This window comes from Chionomys nivalis, chromosome 1, assembly GCF_950005125.1.
Source record: "Chionomys nivalis chromosome 1, mChiNiv1.1, whole genome shotgun sequence".
In the NCBI taxonomy this organism is placed as follows: domain Eukaryota; kingdom Metazoa; phylum Chordata; class Mammalia; order Rodentia; family Cricetidae; genus Chionomys; species Chionomys nivalis.
In genome coordinates this window covers 10,451,980-10,467,498 of record NC_080086.1, presented here as the reverse complement: position 1 = coordinate 10,467,498, position 15,519 = coordinate 10,451,980, and the positions used below count along the sequence as shown (strand labels likewise).

The 15,519-nt window shown below is 44.2% G+C and overlaps 1 protein-coding gene across 31 annotated transcripts in view; it reads left to right on the top strand.

Moving 5' to 3' along the window:
* Positions 1-15,519, top strand: part of Plekha5 (pleckstrin homology domain containing A5) — a 164,287-nt gene that overhangs the window by 49,177 nt on the left and 99,591 nt on the right. Inside the window, exon 1 of one of the 31 annotated variants that reach the window (XM_057784334.1) lies at positions 14,467-14,568. The exons of the other annotated variants lie outside the window; for them this stretch is intronic. The gene's annotated coding sequence lies outside the window, so the exon portion shown is untranslated. Of the gene's footprint in view, positions 1-14,466; positions 14,569-15,519 lie in introns of those variants that run through there. 31 annotated transcript variants of the gene reach the window in all.

The following is a 15,519-nucleotide window of genomic DNA, read 5'->3' as shown; positions in this document are numbered from 1 at the left end:
CATGTCCGTTCCCCGCTTCCTCACTCCCCATGTCACCTCATATATTTTTTAAATTTATTATTCAGCAAAAAAGTTATTATTCAGATAAATCTCAGTATCATGTTTTTCATAGACTTTATTAACTTTTCCTGTTGCCTTTGATGGCAGTCCAAACCATGGCCTTTTGTGTTTTCTCTCTGATTTTTGAAATAATCTTAATAATCTTTGAAATACTCTGACTTATTACTAGAAGTTTTTTAGTAAATACTTAGCTCTTTACTGTTTACTGAGTAGAAATTATATTTTCAGTTGTAAAAATAGTATTTGAAGTCACAAGAGCTTTTCTGCTCAAACTTTGCGAATAATTAAATCAGCTATATGAAGTTTCCTCCCTTCCCCCACCTCCCCTCTCCTCTTTTCTTCTGACTCCCACATAGCTTTTTTTATTAGCTGCTCATTTATCAACGTTGCTGTAAAACACTGTGCCAGACATTGCAGAAGAGAGACTGGGCTGTGCTCCTGCGTCAGGACACTCGGTGACTGCAGCTCCTCCATAAGAGCCGAGGCAGTCATGTGCTGCTCTGCATGCGTGGTGACCGTCTGCACATACACCTGCTGCAAAGTCAGGGTGCAGACATCAGTCCCATCAGCTCAGCGTGTCTAATTATTTCTGGCGTGTTGCAGAAGTGAAGATGACTCACAGCCAGAACTTTCCATGATGTCAGAATCACTACACGTCCCTATATGATCCCCTCTTTGTGTTTGCCTTGTGAGACCACCACTGAGTGTGTTTTAAATGAGATCCCCCCAAAGAAACGTACCTAGATGGGCAGGGGTGAGGTTAAGGAAGCAGCAGTGCGGGAGCCATTGCCAAGGCATCGACAGTGTTGGTGTGAGAACAGTGAGCGGTGAAGAAGGAGCCAGCAAGAGAAGCTAGACAGGAACATGAGGCGCGTCAGAGCGCAGACTGTGTGCAGGCTGTTTCCTAGGATACCAGGAGATGTGGAGCAAGAGTTGACATGGGTTTGGGTCAAACTCACCAATTTCTGCACAAGAAAGAACCAAAAGATTAGAAAACCAGCCTATAAAATAGAAGAAAAAGAAACCTTCGTTTCAGCTGGTTAGCTGACAGCAGATTAATATCTAGAATACATCCAAAATTAAACACCAAAGGGAGAAATAACCCAGTCAGCAAGTTGGCAAACAAACTGAATAATGACATTAAAATAGTGCTCAGTATCTTAAGTCATGAAGGAATGCAAATCAAAACCACACATTCCTTCTCGCCCTCATCAGATGGCTGTCATGAAGAAAGCAGATCTCAGCAGCAAACAAAAACAAGTGGAGGGAGAGGAACTCTTACATACTGTTATTGGGAATGTAAATTAGCACAGTCATTATGTAAATGAGTGTTGATATTCCTTCAAAAGCTAGAAATAGAACTACCGTATGATTTAGCCATAGCACCCCCCGGGAAGGAATCCAAGTCAGCAGACAGCGAAACTCCTCTGGGCATCCGTGCCTGTTCCTCTTCTATTGGAAATAGCCAGGGAATGGGGTCAGTGCCCGTCCACAGAGCGGGAAGAGGAAACGGGCGTGTATAGCCAGAGCAGTAATTCAGATGCTGAGAAGAATAGAGTCGGGTCATTTGCAGGAAAATGGATGAGCTGAGATTATCACATCAGTCTGCAGTGGGTAGTGCGTGTTTTCTTTCCTGTGAACCCTAAGGAGAAAGACAAGAAAAGGACTGGGGAGCAGTGTTGATAGAAAGACAAGGTAATAGGTGAATGTGATCAAAATGGGTTATGTACATATGTGAAAATGTCACTGTAAGGTCCATCATTTTATCCAGTAAGTATGAATTCATTTGTAAAAAGTAGTATTTTGTGTCCATGATTTTTAAATATCTTGGCCAACATTCACTGTCAGCATACGACTTACAAAAACTCAAATTTAACCATGTATCCTTATCTTTCACCCTGTACAAAAGTCAAGTTAGTCTTGACTTAGTAACTGAAGCTGATGGTCTCTGTAGAGAGGCCCAGGCCAGCCTCAGGCACGTAGTGAGACCCTATGTGCAGTGAGAGCAAACGGCAAGAAAACAAAGCTGAGAACAGCTAATGAGATGAATAAACAGTTCTCAAAAGAAGGAATACCAGTGGCCAGTAACTGTTTTTAGAAGTGGTTAAATATCCGTAGATATCAGGGACAATCTAAAACTACTCTGAAGTTGCGCATCATCCAATCAGAATGGCCGTGGCATTGGCGCTGGTCATGATGTGGGGGAGAGGAACCTTTATTCCCTGCTGATGGGAGAGCATCCTAATATAGCCATTGCAGGTGTTGGCATGGAGGGTTCTCCAACATATCAGAGTTATTCTACAGTATGACCAGGCTGGACATGTACTGGACATGTGCCCAGAAGGCTGCCTCCCCGGTCCTAGAGATGCCTGCACATCCATGATTGCCATTCTGCTCACAGTAGCAAGTGAGTGGAGCCCGATAGACGGGCGTCAACACTTAACTGATAGTGAGTGAGAATGTGGCTGCTTAGCAGGACGGAGCTTTATTCAGCTGTAAAGGAAAATGAAGTCTTAAAGTTGGCAGGGAAGTGCCTTTGCTTTGAATTCTATGGTAGCTTGTCATTTGTAAGGAAGTGCGGTTAGTTATTTCTGCCAATAACAGCGAAGTCAAAGGTACGAAAATAAGAAATTTCAGAAAGTGGTATTTCTGGACAATGAGGACTACTGAGAACTCAAGAACAATGGCAATGGGTTTTTGATCCTACTGCACGTACTGGCTTTGTGGGAGCCTAGGCAATTTGGATGCTCACCTTACTAGACCTGGATGTAGGTGGATGGTCCTTGGACTTCCCACAGGGCAGGGAACCCTGATTGCTCTTAGGGATGACGAGGGAGGGGGACTTGATTGGTTGATTGGGGGAGGGGGAGGGAAATGGGAGGCATTGGCGGGGAGGAGGCAGAAATCTTTAATAAAGAAATGAATTTTTTAAAAAAAGAAAGTATTTCTGAGGAAAGAAAATGTTTAAGTTCCGTTTGGTTGGTAAAGTACAAAATAAGTAGAAATTAAGTACTCAAAAACTCAGTGGAGTTAGTAATGGATATCACCAGTGAGTGACATGATCTGTGATGTGGGAAGTGGCGTATGCTGTGAATATGCTTTATTGCCATTGGTTAATAAAGAAGCTGCTTTCAGCCAATGGCTTAACAGAATATAGCCAGGCTGGAAAAGATATAGACAGAGAAGGCTGGGTCAGTGAGAAGCCATGTAACTGCCACCAGAGCCTCCACAAAGCTGTCGAAGCTTTGCCAGTAGGCCACGACCTCGTGGTGATGCACAGATTAATGGAGATGGGTTAGTTTAGAAATAAGCTTAAATGGCCAAACAGTATTGCAAATAAAATAGTTTCTGAGTGATTATTTCAGGTTTAAGTGACTGGGAATGACCGTACAGCCTCCGCCAACACTGCTGGATCAGTCTGAAGCAGATTTGGGGCTGGCACCGTGCTGTGTAACTGATCCTTTAGATTGGGGACCAAATCTAGCCCATCTTTTTTTTTTTTTTTTTTTTTTTTTTTTGGTTTTTCGAGACAGGGTTTCTCTGTGGTTTTGGAGCCTGTCCTGGAACTAGCTCTTGATGGAGGAAAGTCATTGGTTAAATAATAAACTGCTTGGCCCTCATAGGTTAGAACATAGGTGGGTGGAGTAAACAGAACAGAATGCTGGGAGGAAGAGGAAGTGAGCTCAGATGCCATAGCTCTGCTCTCGAGGGCAGACACGATGAAGCTCCAACCCAGGATGGACGTAGGCTAGAATCTTCCCGGTAAGCGCACCTTGGGGTGCTACAAACATTATTAGAAATGGGCTAGTCCAGGTGCGAGAGTTAGCCGAGAAGAGGCTAGATATAATGGGCCAAGCAGTGTTTAAAAGAATACAGTTTGTGTGTTGTTATTTCGGGGCATAAGCTAGCCAGGCGACCAGGAGCTGGGGTGGCAGGAACACAGCCCGCAGCTCCCCAACAAGCTCTTGTAGACCAGGCTGGTCTCGAACTCACAGAGATCCACCTGCCTCTGCCTCCCGAGTGCTGGGATTAAAGGTGTGCGCCACTCTTTATAAGTAAAATCTTGTTGGAGCATAGTCCTGCTCATTTGATGTATTGTCTATGACTGTTCTCTCATTATAGTGAGAAAGCTGATGGTTCATAAGGCCCAAAATATTTGCTATCCCTGTGGTATGAGCCTCTTGGCTTCTGTTTTAGATTTAAAAATATATAGCTTTTTTTTAAAGATTTGTTTTATGAGTGTTTTACCTGTATGCATATACGTTACCGCATATGTGCCTGGTGTCCTTGGAGGTCAGAAAAGGGCAGCTGCCGTGTGGGTGCTGGGAATCAAACCAGGTCCTCTGCAAGAATAGCAAGTGCTCTTAACCACCGACACACCTCACTTCCAGGTTACATGGTTTGTTTGGGGCCATGGATACCATGTGTGAGTCAAGGGTAGAAGGTCATAAACTGGAAGCATAAAAAATCGTACTGTTCATGTCTTTGATTGCATTTTTAAGGAGAAAATCCTGATTAGAAAGCGCCAGAATATAGAGGTTTGTAAGAATGCTCTTCATTAGACTGGACTTTGTGGGGTGTTTTGTTCGTTTGTTAGTTTTGGTTTTTTTGTTTGTTTGCTTGTTTGTTTTCAAGACAGAGTTTCTCTATGTAACAGCTCTACAGGGTTGTGAGCAGGGCCACGAGGCTAAGCATCCGCACAGCTGCAATCTCAGCTGACGTCTCCTTGCAATGATTGGATCGCTGCTCGCTGTCTTCCCCTTGGCTGTTTCTGTCAGGCTGACCTGGAACTCTCAGTCCTGGTGCAGTGTCCTGAGAGCCGTAAATGTGTTTCTCCTTGTACAGTTATGTGACACAGGAGAAACCAAAGACAATAATTTATTCTGAACATAGTTTATTTTAAGGTTGAGGAATATTAAAGGTATTTGCAGTGACTAGGCATGGCGATGCATTTCTGTAATCTTAGCACTGGAGAATTGGAGGCAGGAGGATCAGAGTCTGAGGCCAGCCTAGGCCTATCAACACTGTCTTAAAAACAAAACAAAAATGTAAATGTTTTAGAGGAGAATTAGTTTTATCTTAGCATTTTAATTTCAAAAAATAAAAATAGATATCATATGTCGGGCATATACACTATACTAGATACTTTTCAACCGTGAGTTCACTTATTGTTTTTAACCCCATGAAATAAGGAATAGTGTTCTTCCCAACCAACCCTTTGAGAATCTTTTGCAAGTAGCTAGTCTAGAACCTGAGTGTGAAGCCTCTCTGAAGCCTCTCCTCCTATGTGTCTTCAAACACATTGCTGACGTAGGTGCCTTTTCTCTGTTTCTCACCCTTTTCTTCCTGTGTCCTTCCTTTTGTGTTCACTGCCAACTGTGTCCATAACCTGATGACATCATGTGGCACAAACGTGGCGCGGGATGTAGAGTGGAAGGAGCCTTAATTACTCATGACACGTCTGTCCTGCTGCCCATCTTGTCCCTGCGGGTAGCTTGTGTCTCTCCTGTCCTCTGCAGTCGTTTGTCCTTCACAGTCGTGTCCACAGTTCAGCCTTGGTCTCTTCAGCGGCCACGTGGTTGACTTTCAAGCTGTTCTAGATCCTTCCCTTGACTTCTGCACACTGCCTGCCATCTTGGTCTCTGCGTACATGATTTTGCCTGATGACGGTCTGGTGTTTGTCTTGCCTACACTAACTGAGATGACTGAAATTGTATCCATCTAGTTTTAGATTAAAAGGGCATTAGTTTTTGTTCTTCCTATGACCTTTAGTAATACTTTATTGCATCTGGATTTCTTAAGTTTCATTTCAGTAAAATTCAGTCATGGAATCTTTTTTAAATCTGTTATTTCCAAGGCCCTTCACATGCCATATGCCAGCCACTCACCCAAATATCTACACCTCTGTCCCTTCCCTGAGCTCGTGTGCACAGACATACATGTCTCACACCTCTATCCCTTCCCTGAGCTCGTGAGCACTGACATACATGTCTCATCTTCGTCCCTTCCCTGAGCTCGTGTGCACTGACATATATGTCTCATGCAGTCAGTTAGAAAAGACCTTTGCAAGCTTTGCAAACATCCTTAATCAATCTCTCTCTCTCTCTCTCTCTCTCTCTCTCTCTCTCTCTCTCTCTCTCTCTCTCAGCAACCCTTTACCTCCTGTTGGTAGGCCCAGTTGACATTTTGTCCTTCTAACAGTACCCCATCTTTGCCTCTTCCTGTGTTTACCATACCTCCATCTGTGCCCCATCATCTCTCCAATCCCTATAGCCTCTCAGCTTTCACTACCCCTGCTGTTGACCTTTTCCGGTCCGTTCTCCACCTAGTGGCTGAGCAGCACAGCACATCTTCTTTTTAAAGTGTGAAAGTCCCGGCTGGATAGGGATCTTCCTGGTCTTAGCAGCCTTCCCATCGCATCCCATCCCTTGCCTGGTCTAAGAATCTAGCCATCGTCGACTTCCTGTATCTCAGACTTCGGCTTCTGACCACCATCTCTCACTCCACTGTACTTGGCCATACACGTCTTCTTTCTTGTCTTTAGAATGCCAAGCTTAGAGTCTAAATTTAGCTTGCCCAATCTGGACCTCACCCCTCATTTTTGTGCCACGAAGTCTGCTTAGCCACTGCTCCTTGGGGCTTCCTCCCATCGCCCACTCGCAATCACCACAGCACATGGTACTCTCTGCCTTGCTCTTGTGGTGTTCTCTGGTCCCTCCCTGGGAGGGTGTGAGCTCCCCAAGGCAGGCACGAGAGTGTTTGCCATAGACAGTGCTAGCACACATTTGTAGGCTAAATGAGCAAAGGGAACAAATTCCTTTTAGAAGTAGATTTCTGTAATACTTAGGTAAAATCTCGTCATCCGACAAACAGTATTCTCAGCAGAAGAGAATAAATACATGACTTCTGACTGGAGGGAGAGGTACTAAGTAGTTATTATAGTGTCTCTCAGCAGAAAGTAATAATAGCCCTGTCCCAACCCTGGCTTTTCTTTTCACTTACGTAATGCAATATTTAAAAAATATTTTTTCTCTTATACCTTTATTCTGAAGCAAGATTGTCTTGTATGTTTTTTTTTTTATTTTTCTAGTGAAGCATGAGGGCTTTTTTTCCTAGCGTAAGTATTGTCTACAGCAACAGACAACTTAAATGCCAAAATAATGTATAATTAGGCCTATTCATTATCTTGCCACATGCTAAGTAGATGGTAAGGGTTTATTGCTACAGTAAAAGTCAATGGTATATTTAAGTTTATTTTATCAAAATGTATTTTTAAAATTACAATTATTTTTGTCAGCAGTAAATTTATCATGTAGAATTCATACCTCTGCCAAAGACCCCTGTAAATTTCTGTGCCCCCCAAAAAGATCTTGTTGCTGCTCTCTCCCATATAACAGCCCACAGGGCCTATTTTCTTTTATATAAAATTTTTTTTAAAATTTAGATTTTTTTCATTTCATTGTGTGTGTGTGTGTGTTTTGCCTGCATGTGTATCTGTGTACCATGTGTGTGCTTGGTGGTATCTCAGGTTAGAAGAAGGAATCAGATCCCCTGGATTGAAGTTAGAGATGATCGTGAGCCACCATGTGGATGCTGAAAACTGAACCCAGGTCCTCTCTGCAAGAACAAGTGCTCTTGACCACCAAGTCACCTTTCCCGGCCCCCTAAAGGAAATGTTTAATTTATTATTTTGAAGTTTGTGTGTGTGTATGTATGTATGTATGTATGTATGTGCGTGTGCGTGCACTGCCCACAGAGGCCAGGCGAGGGCTGTGATCCTTTGGAGCTGGAGTTGCAGGCAGTTGTAAGCTCCCCCTGTGAATGCTGGGGCATCAGCTTGGGTCCTGGCAGAGCAGTACACATTCTTCACCACTGAACACCTTGATTTCCTGATCTGTAGTTGAAAAGATCTAAGGTTTGATGGTTATTAAAAATGAATATTTTAATAAATCAGATTATTTCTCTTTTTTTCTACCCACTGCCTTCTGAAACCCTGGGAAAGCAGTAAGGCACAAAGAGGAATCTTTGCCAGCGATGTGCACGGTTTCAGTGCTTTGTGACTGGTGAGCGCTGGGACTGCCGTTGGCTTGTCTCAGAATGAGGCGGTGACAGGGATGGCAGCGGCTGTTCCCAACTAGTGGTTTTGCTTCTCATTCTCAAGATCCTTCTTCTAGCTTGTGGTTTTGCTTCTCCTTTTAAGAATTGCCGCTGTCCCCTTCCCTAGTTGGTTAGAACTTCTTCAGACTTTTTCATAAATACATTGTCATATACTTATGTGTGATCTTGAGGGCTTCCGAGTAGTGGCTCAGCAGTCAGCTGGAATTACTTGAAATCTGATATATTTATACCCCACCCTCCTCTGAATGTTAAATGCCAGTGAAAGACATCAGTTAGCCTGCTAGCCGCAAAAACCGTTGGAAGAAGTACACTTAAATGTCCAACACCAGTGAAAAGCACCCGTGAGCCTGCCTGCCACAGGAACCACTGGAAGTGCATTCAAAACTGGAGTTTTGTGGAGAGACTAACTCCTTCCATCCTAAGGTCTGTTTACAGACAGTCTCAAACTACGTGCACAAGTTTGAAATGAAAATCGTTTTAGCCTTTTCTCATAGTCTTCCTGGAAATAGAAAACTTAAAGTCCCTGGTTCTGAGTACAGACCTGGGAGTTTGTCACTTTGCAGAACTAGTATGGGAAATGGCATGTCTGAGCTGATGGCGGTGTGTGAATGATTCCCCACCCGAGTGCATACCATACGATTCTGTTGGAGATTTCCCATGAAATCAAAGTGTAGGGACAGAGCCCAGATCAGTGGGTGTCGGGACTGGGTGTGGAAGGAGGGGCAACTATATTGGGGCTCTGAGGAAATAGACTGTGTTGATGGATATGCTATAAAACCTGATAGTGTAAGTAGATCGTGTGGGATGAAAGTCACACCTCGTCAGACCAAACAGAGACTGAGTTAGTCGTGTGCATAGCTTCTTGTTTACCACAGGTCCTCCCTTCACTGTTACTGGCTTTTCTCCCCTGCCTTTCTGTATCACCTGAACTATTGAACCCCTTGTAACAGCTCTGCCCCCTCTGTGAGCTTGCCGCCTTTGAAGCATTCTTTAGAACACACATTTGGAGTCTGGGCCTGGTCTAAGATCCAGTTCCTCTCACCCTGTGTGGCCCTGGATAGCCTCTGCATCCATGAGGCATGTAGAATAGTGAGTGAGAAGGCCTGGTGTGTGGGGGTGGCAGAAACATTAAACAAAACTATATATTTGAATCATTCAATAAATGCTTATTGCCTTTTTAAAGGGAGCATTAACAACAGAGCAACTATCCAGTGGGGAAAAAGTCCTGGGGTTTTAGAACACAAGAGCTCCTCTGCCTTCTGCCTGTGTGGCCCTGTGTGGCATCAGTGAGTCACCAAGGCTCCACCTTTCTGTTTTCTGATCTTTACTTGAGATTTTTAATAGAGCTGTCATTGTCACATGAGGTTGTTTACAAGTGTGAGTGTTCATCTTCATAAAGGTTAAACACCGTGCCTCACACAAACACTCAGTGGGTAAGTGCTTCTCATCATGAAGTCCTTGGCCAGAGCTTATTGCCCCTCAGCCCCCTCTGAGATGATTTAAACCGTAACTATACCTTCTTACCAAGGAATCCTTTTTCCTTTTCCAGCCCCCACTCTTCTGTCCATTCTGTCCTCAGCAGTGTCCACTTCTAGAGGAAGCCCCCTCCCTTGGGTTTCTCAGTCTCACTCCCAGTGGGTAGCTGTGTTACACTGATCTTCCTTCTGAGGGTCTTTGTCTAGCTTTTACTTTTTTGTACTTTTGAATGACTGATTTGATTTCTTTTTTAGTCCCACATACGTGTCTCCTGCCTATTATTAGATATCAGGTGGTACACACCTTTAATCCCAGCACTAGAGAGGAATATAAGACGGGAGGAGACAGCTCTCACACACAGTCTCATCCTGAGATTCCTGGAGGCAGGATCGCCATTGTGGACTGAGGTAGAGGCAAGAGACAGTGGCTGACTGTTTTGCCTCTCTGACCTTCAGGTTGAACCCCAGTTTCTGTCTCTGGGTTTTTATTAATCGTGCTACAACACGTTCCATGGTTGAGCACCCTATCTTTTTGACTGCATGTGCGCTCTTCCAGATAGATGTGCTGTTTTTCTCTTGGTTTTCCTTATGGCACCGCTTTGAAAGCTTGTAAACCACATTGTGCTCAACTGTGCCGTAGCCACCAGTCTTTCTCCTTTCCACCCTCTCTGAAAGTCACCACCAGTGTTATCCTTAAAAACACAAGTGAAGTGTCGTTCCCGGTTAAAACAGCAAGTGCTTCTGAGGTGCGGGCAGGGGTCATTTGCTTCCTTAAGGAAACGCAGGATCGCTGTAGATCCTGCCCTGGCCTCTTGCATTGCTCCCATCCCACTCCTGCCCCATGCTCCAGACAGCCAACACATGCATGCATGCATGCACAGTGCCCACGTGTCCCTTTGTTTTCTCCCATCAATTTGCTTGGCTTTTTTTGATCTGAATATCTTAATTTTCTGTCAGGCTTACTGCAGGGATCCATGAGATGTGACCTGCCCTGTTAAACTCCCCCCCCCCCCCCCCCGTAGGACTTCCTTCCCAGCTTTGCCATGTTGGATCCCAGCTGTTTATTTCTCTCTCTCCATCTGTGAACTAGCACACTGCCAGTGCAGTGACTGTTAACCAGAGAAACTAGGCAGCTTAACTGGAGTCTGTGGTCAGCTGGGTAGGGTCTGTGCCCCTGAGGGCCTGAGGCCTAGAGTTCGCCGAAGCTTGTGGTGGCTGAAAGGCACGAGCCGTTTTGAAAAGCCATAGCTGGGATAAGAGTTTTCCTTTAGCAGCAAGCAACCATGGGTGAACTAGAGCTTCTTCAAAGTATTGTGAGGTTTTCATATCGGCATGATGGTGGTACACTTAGTTTTCTGGCTGGTAGCCCTTCACTCAAGACAGAAAAGGCTCTAGGGAAGGGTCTAATGGCTGTCAGTCAAGTCAAACTGCTGTAGTCACCAAGGTCTTAGCTTATTCGAAGGAAAAATTAGCATTATTGGTGATTTAACAGTCCTTCACAGTGTTCAGACAGTGCTTAACTCTTGAGGATTCCCTGGGAAGATGGGCTTTTCTGTCCTCTCTCAGAGCCTCCAAATTTAAGGAGTTTCTCCATAGCGTATGGCCGCACACAGAAAGACGGTAAAAGACGCCGAAATGAGTGCGTGTGAGAGCATGAGAGCATGTGTGTGTTTTCTAATGTTCCTCGGCTACCCCAGATGGCGCGTCTGTACTCCTTCGGTAAACAGAATAACAACAAATTGTAGTATGAGACTCCCTCGATAGAAGACGCAGCTCCAACTGTGAGCCCCAATATACTGTGGAGAGAGTAATGTTTCAGTGAGAGCCATGTCTGGGAGGAGGGGAGGAAGGATGTGAGATCTGCGTCTTCTGCTCAGTTTGACTACGAGCCTAATGCCGCTCTAAAAAATACAATGGATTGCAGGCAGAACTCATGGTGGCTGGATGTAGGGGTGCAAGCCCGTCATCTAACCCATAGAAATGTAACAGGAGAACCATGAGCCTGAGGCTAGCCTGGGTGGTATAGAAAGACCCTGTCTCAAAAGAACAGCAAAAAGTTGAAGTGTTCACTTTCATTCTTGGTCCTTCTATTCCCACCCTTGGTTAAGTGTCAAATAAAAAAAAATTAGTATATATATTTAAGTCTTGAGAGAAAGTTATTGTCAGAGAAATAGATGATATCTTTGTTGAATTCTTTAAGCATCCATTCTTAACAGGGAATGTTTGTTTCCGGCTTTGCTGCTATAAATGGTGAACTAGTCTTAAAGATAAATTAGGCAACGTAAATAGAGATTAATAAAACAATAACAAAAGCATGGCAGTATGCCCCTGTAATTCCACTATCAAAAGACTGAGCAGGCAGTCACAATGTCACAGCCTACTGGGCTACGTGGTGTAACCATATTTCAAACAAAAAACAGAAAAAGACCTCTAATTACTGTGAACAGTTAATGTTAAATGTATAAGAGAGGGACAAGTCATGCTGAAGGGAGTTAGTGTGGAGAGGTTTAAAGGGGGAAATGAAAGAGAACAGGCTGGACGCATGTGGCCTGAGTTGCCTCTTTTTCACTTATCCTCTTTTGTGTGTGTGTGGTGTGTGTGTGTGTATGCGTGTGTATGGTGTGCGTGTACTTCTTTTTGCCCAACCTCCTTCACTGCATTGCTCAGCATGTAGGATACTTGCTGTCTGCTTCCAGGATCCTCCTCAGGATAATGAGCTTGTTTCCTCTTCCATCTTTGTTCATGCAGCCAGCGTCCCCACATAGGTTCCTGGGCCTCTGTCCAGTCCCAGCCTCTCTCCTGGCTGTGTCCTTTGCCTTTCTCTCCATATCTTTAGAATTCATCCAGGCGGTTCTGATCCTTATCCTCAGAAAAGCGCAAGTCATCTCCCTCATCAGAATGCCTTCTGCTCTTCCTCCAGACTTTGTCAGTTGCGTGGCTCTTGGTACCCGCTTTTACCCTTCGTTCTTTCCCTTCCTGGGATTTTCTTCAAAGATAGAATGTTGTGTAGCTACCCGCAGATCTAAAACTCCAAAGTTCTTTGCCAGTGACGATGCTGAAGAGAAGGTTTTGTTGGTGGTTTGCTTTGAAATTAGCAGTTTCCTTGGGAAAGGGCTAAAATTAAATGTGGTTCCACCGACTTTTCTCTGTCTGAGGATTCAGCCTTGCAGAAGCTAGCAAGCCCTCTATCCAAGTTACATATTTAGTCCTTGATTGTAAAACATTATATTAGATTATGTTTATGTGTCTATGTCTGTGTTGATACCGCATTTGAGGGTGGGTGCCCACAGAGACCTGTACAGGTGCTGGGACCCAAACCTCCAAGACTGGCTCGGTCTCACAATCTTCCTGCCTCTGCCTTCTTAGTGCTGGGATTACAGGGTAGTATTTCATTTTTTGTGACCAAGAAAAAAAGCACTCATTAGCATGTATGCCCATTTAATGCTAGAATTAGCTTTGCTGCATCGGAGGGAGGTGTGATGCCTTCATCTCTGTGCGTGCTGAGTGAACAGACACTTCCTACAAACACTTCTTCCTTCTGCTTGTCTGCCCAGGGGAAATGAGAAGTGGCTATGGAGGGTTGTGTGCTTGGGTTTTGTTGGACTGTTTGCCCATGTCTCTTTATGAGGATCAAAAGAGGATAAATCTCCATCACCCCAAAGTTCATGACTGTTGTTACAGCTTACCCAGCAAACCAAGGCAAATTATTTATGTTCTGATATAAACGTTTATGTATAAATTCATGGTTTCTTGCCATTTTTTGTAAAACTTGTTCTTTAAAATAAGCAATTTTACCTCAGGCAATGGCACACATCTTTAATCTCAGTCCCGAGGGGGCAGAACTCTGTGCATTCCAGGTTGTCGAGGGGACACACACACACACACACACACAAGTTTCAAGATTCTGTTTTCCAAACTTAGCAATATTTGGGTCATACATGCTGTTGGGTAACATCATCTATAATGTATTATATAATCTGTAGGTTGGAAAAAATTAACTTTAATTTGAGGGTAGCAAACATTGGCGCAAATATATAGCAGCTTTTCAGTCCACTGCTGTTTACAGAGGAGAATTAAACACTTCTATAGAGAAAACTAAAGAAACAACCAAGCTGCATGCGCACAGGATTGACCACAAAGTGGGAGCAGCAGTGAGGCCAAGCAGCACCACCCAGTTCACAGATCACGGTGCCTGGGGATAGATAGGCAGGAAGACAGACAGGGTTCTAGTCCATAGGTTCTAGTTTGCTTGTTTTATCGGTGCTTGTATTTACATTTGGAGTTCACATCTTAGATGTCTTAAAATCGCAGTTTATTCCGGCATCTGGCGTATTTGTGTTGACAGTTGTGTATTGACACCTGGGGATGGAGATGCCCAGCCAGTAAGCGTTGCTCTGCTTGCAGAGGACCAGTTCAGCACACAGCTGCCTGTCGTGTCAGCTCCAGGGAGGCCTAAGCCTCTCTTTTTTGCCACCAGGACTCACGTGCACACACCCACAGAGACACATATTTAAGAAGAGCATAACTCTTTAGCAAGTATTGAAACGTAAGGGTGTGTCTAATAAAAATATAGAAGTTGCTCTCATTTGTCCCATCAAGTTAAATGATGCACCAAACCTCAGAGTTACAGGCCGGCCAGCTAACATTTGGCAGCTGTGCGCAGGGATTGCAGTTGATATCATTGAGTGTGCAGCTCTCTGAGTTTGTTTGGAAGTAGGTCATGGCATGCTGAGATACCAAGTCATTTAAGTAAGATACCGAGCATGCTCACAGGAAGGAGCTGCTTGGGAAGATTGCAGTGTGCTTCAGCTTCTGGTGGAAAGAGCAGGAGGAAGAGTGTGGTGCCGTTGGTCTGCAGAAAGCAGAAACCCGGGACGGAGAGCAGAACACAGCTTCGTTAGCAGGACACTGGCTGGTGAGTGAGCGCTTTTCCTCTGTCTGTCACAGTAGGCTGTGCCTTGCCCACAGCTGAGGTTCTGTGTTCTGTGCTGAGCTGACCTAGCTAGTGTGTGGCTAGTGACTTAGCTGAGGTCTAGAGGAAATTGTCTGCACTTAAGTCTCATCCTTTAGGCATCGCAGTGGCGATCTGAGGTGGAGTGCTCACCCACAGCTGTGACAGTTCTTCCCTGTGCTCAGTAGTGCTGGCAGAGCTGTGTGCTAGGAGACGAGGATTTCTCCACTCAGGCAGTGGAGCATTCTTGCATTTCACACATTTGTCGTTCACTGTTGGTGCTTTATACTGAATCATGATTTTCGCTGCAGTTCTCTACTAATTGCTAAAGTAATAGGTAAGACCTGTTAGTGTTAAGAGCAGTTATTTAATGGAAACAAGAGGGTTTACAGTAATGTGTATTAACTAGGTGGCTCAGACATAAAAATTTACTTTGCAATACAGCTAGTTATTTAAAATCATTTAAAGTAAATGAAAACAGCAGCACATTGTAGAATGTGCTGCACTCCCATATCTGTGCTTGAAATCAGTTCGGTTTTTGGCTTTGCGTCAACTATGGAAGTGTTTGGAACAGTATCTTGCTGTTTTTAGTTCTTTAAACTCACTATGGTACTTGCTACTTAAGTTGTTTCTAATTTTTTTTTTAATCCAAAATGTTTGTTTTAGAACTTAAAAGAGGGATGTGTCATATGCTTCTACGGGTTTTACTCTTGAGACAGAAGTCTTTATAATCTTGTACGGCTGTTTTTTATGAACACTGCTTTACCATCTGGAATGGATACAGTTGATGACCGAGTCTGCAGGGTATTCTGAAGACTAAAATTCCACCTCTGAGCTTGGGGTGAGTGCTGCAGCTTTGGGAGATTTTGAGAGAAAGCATAAATTACCACATGTCTCACCTTAGGGAAAACCGTG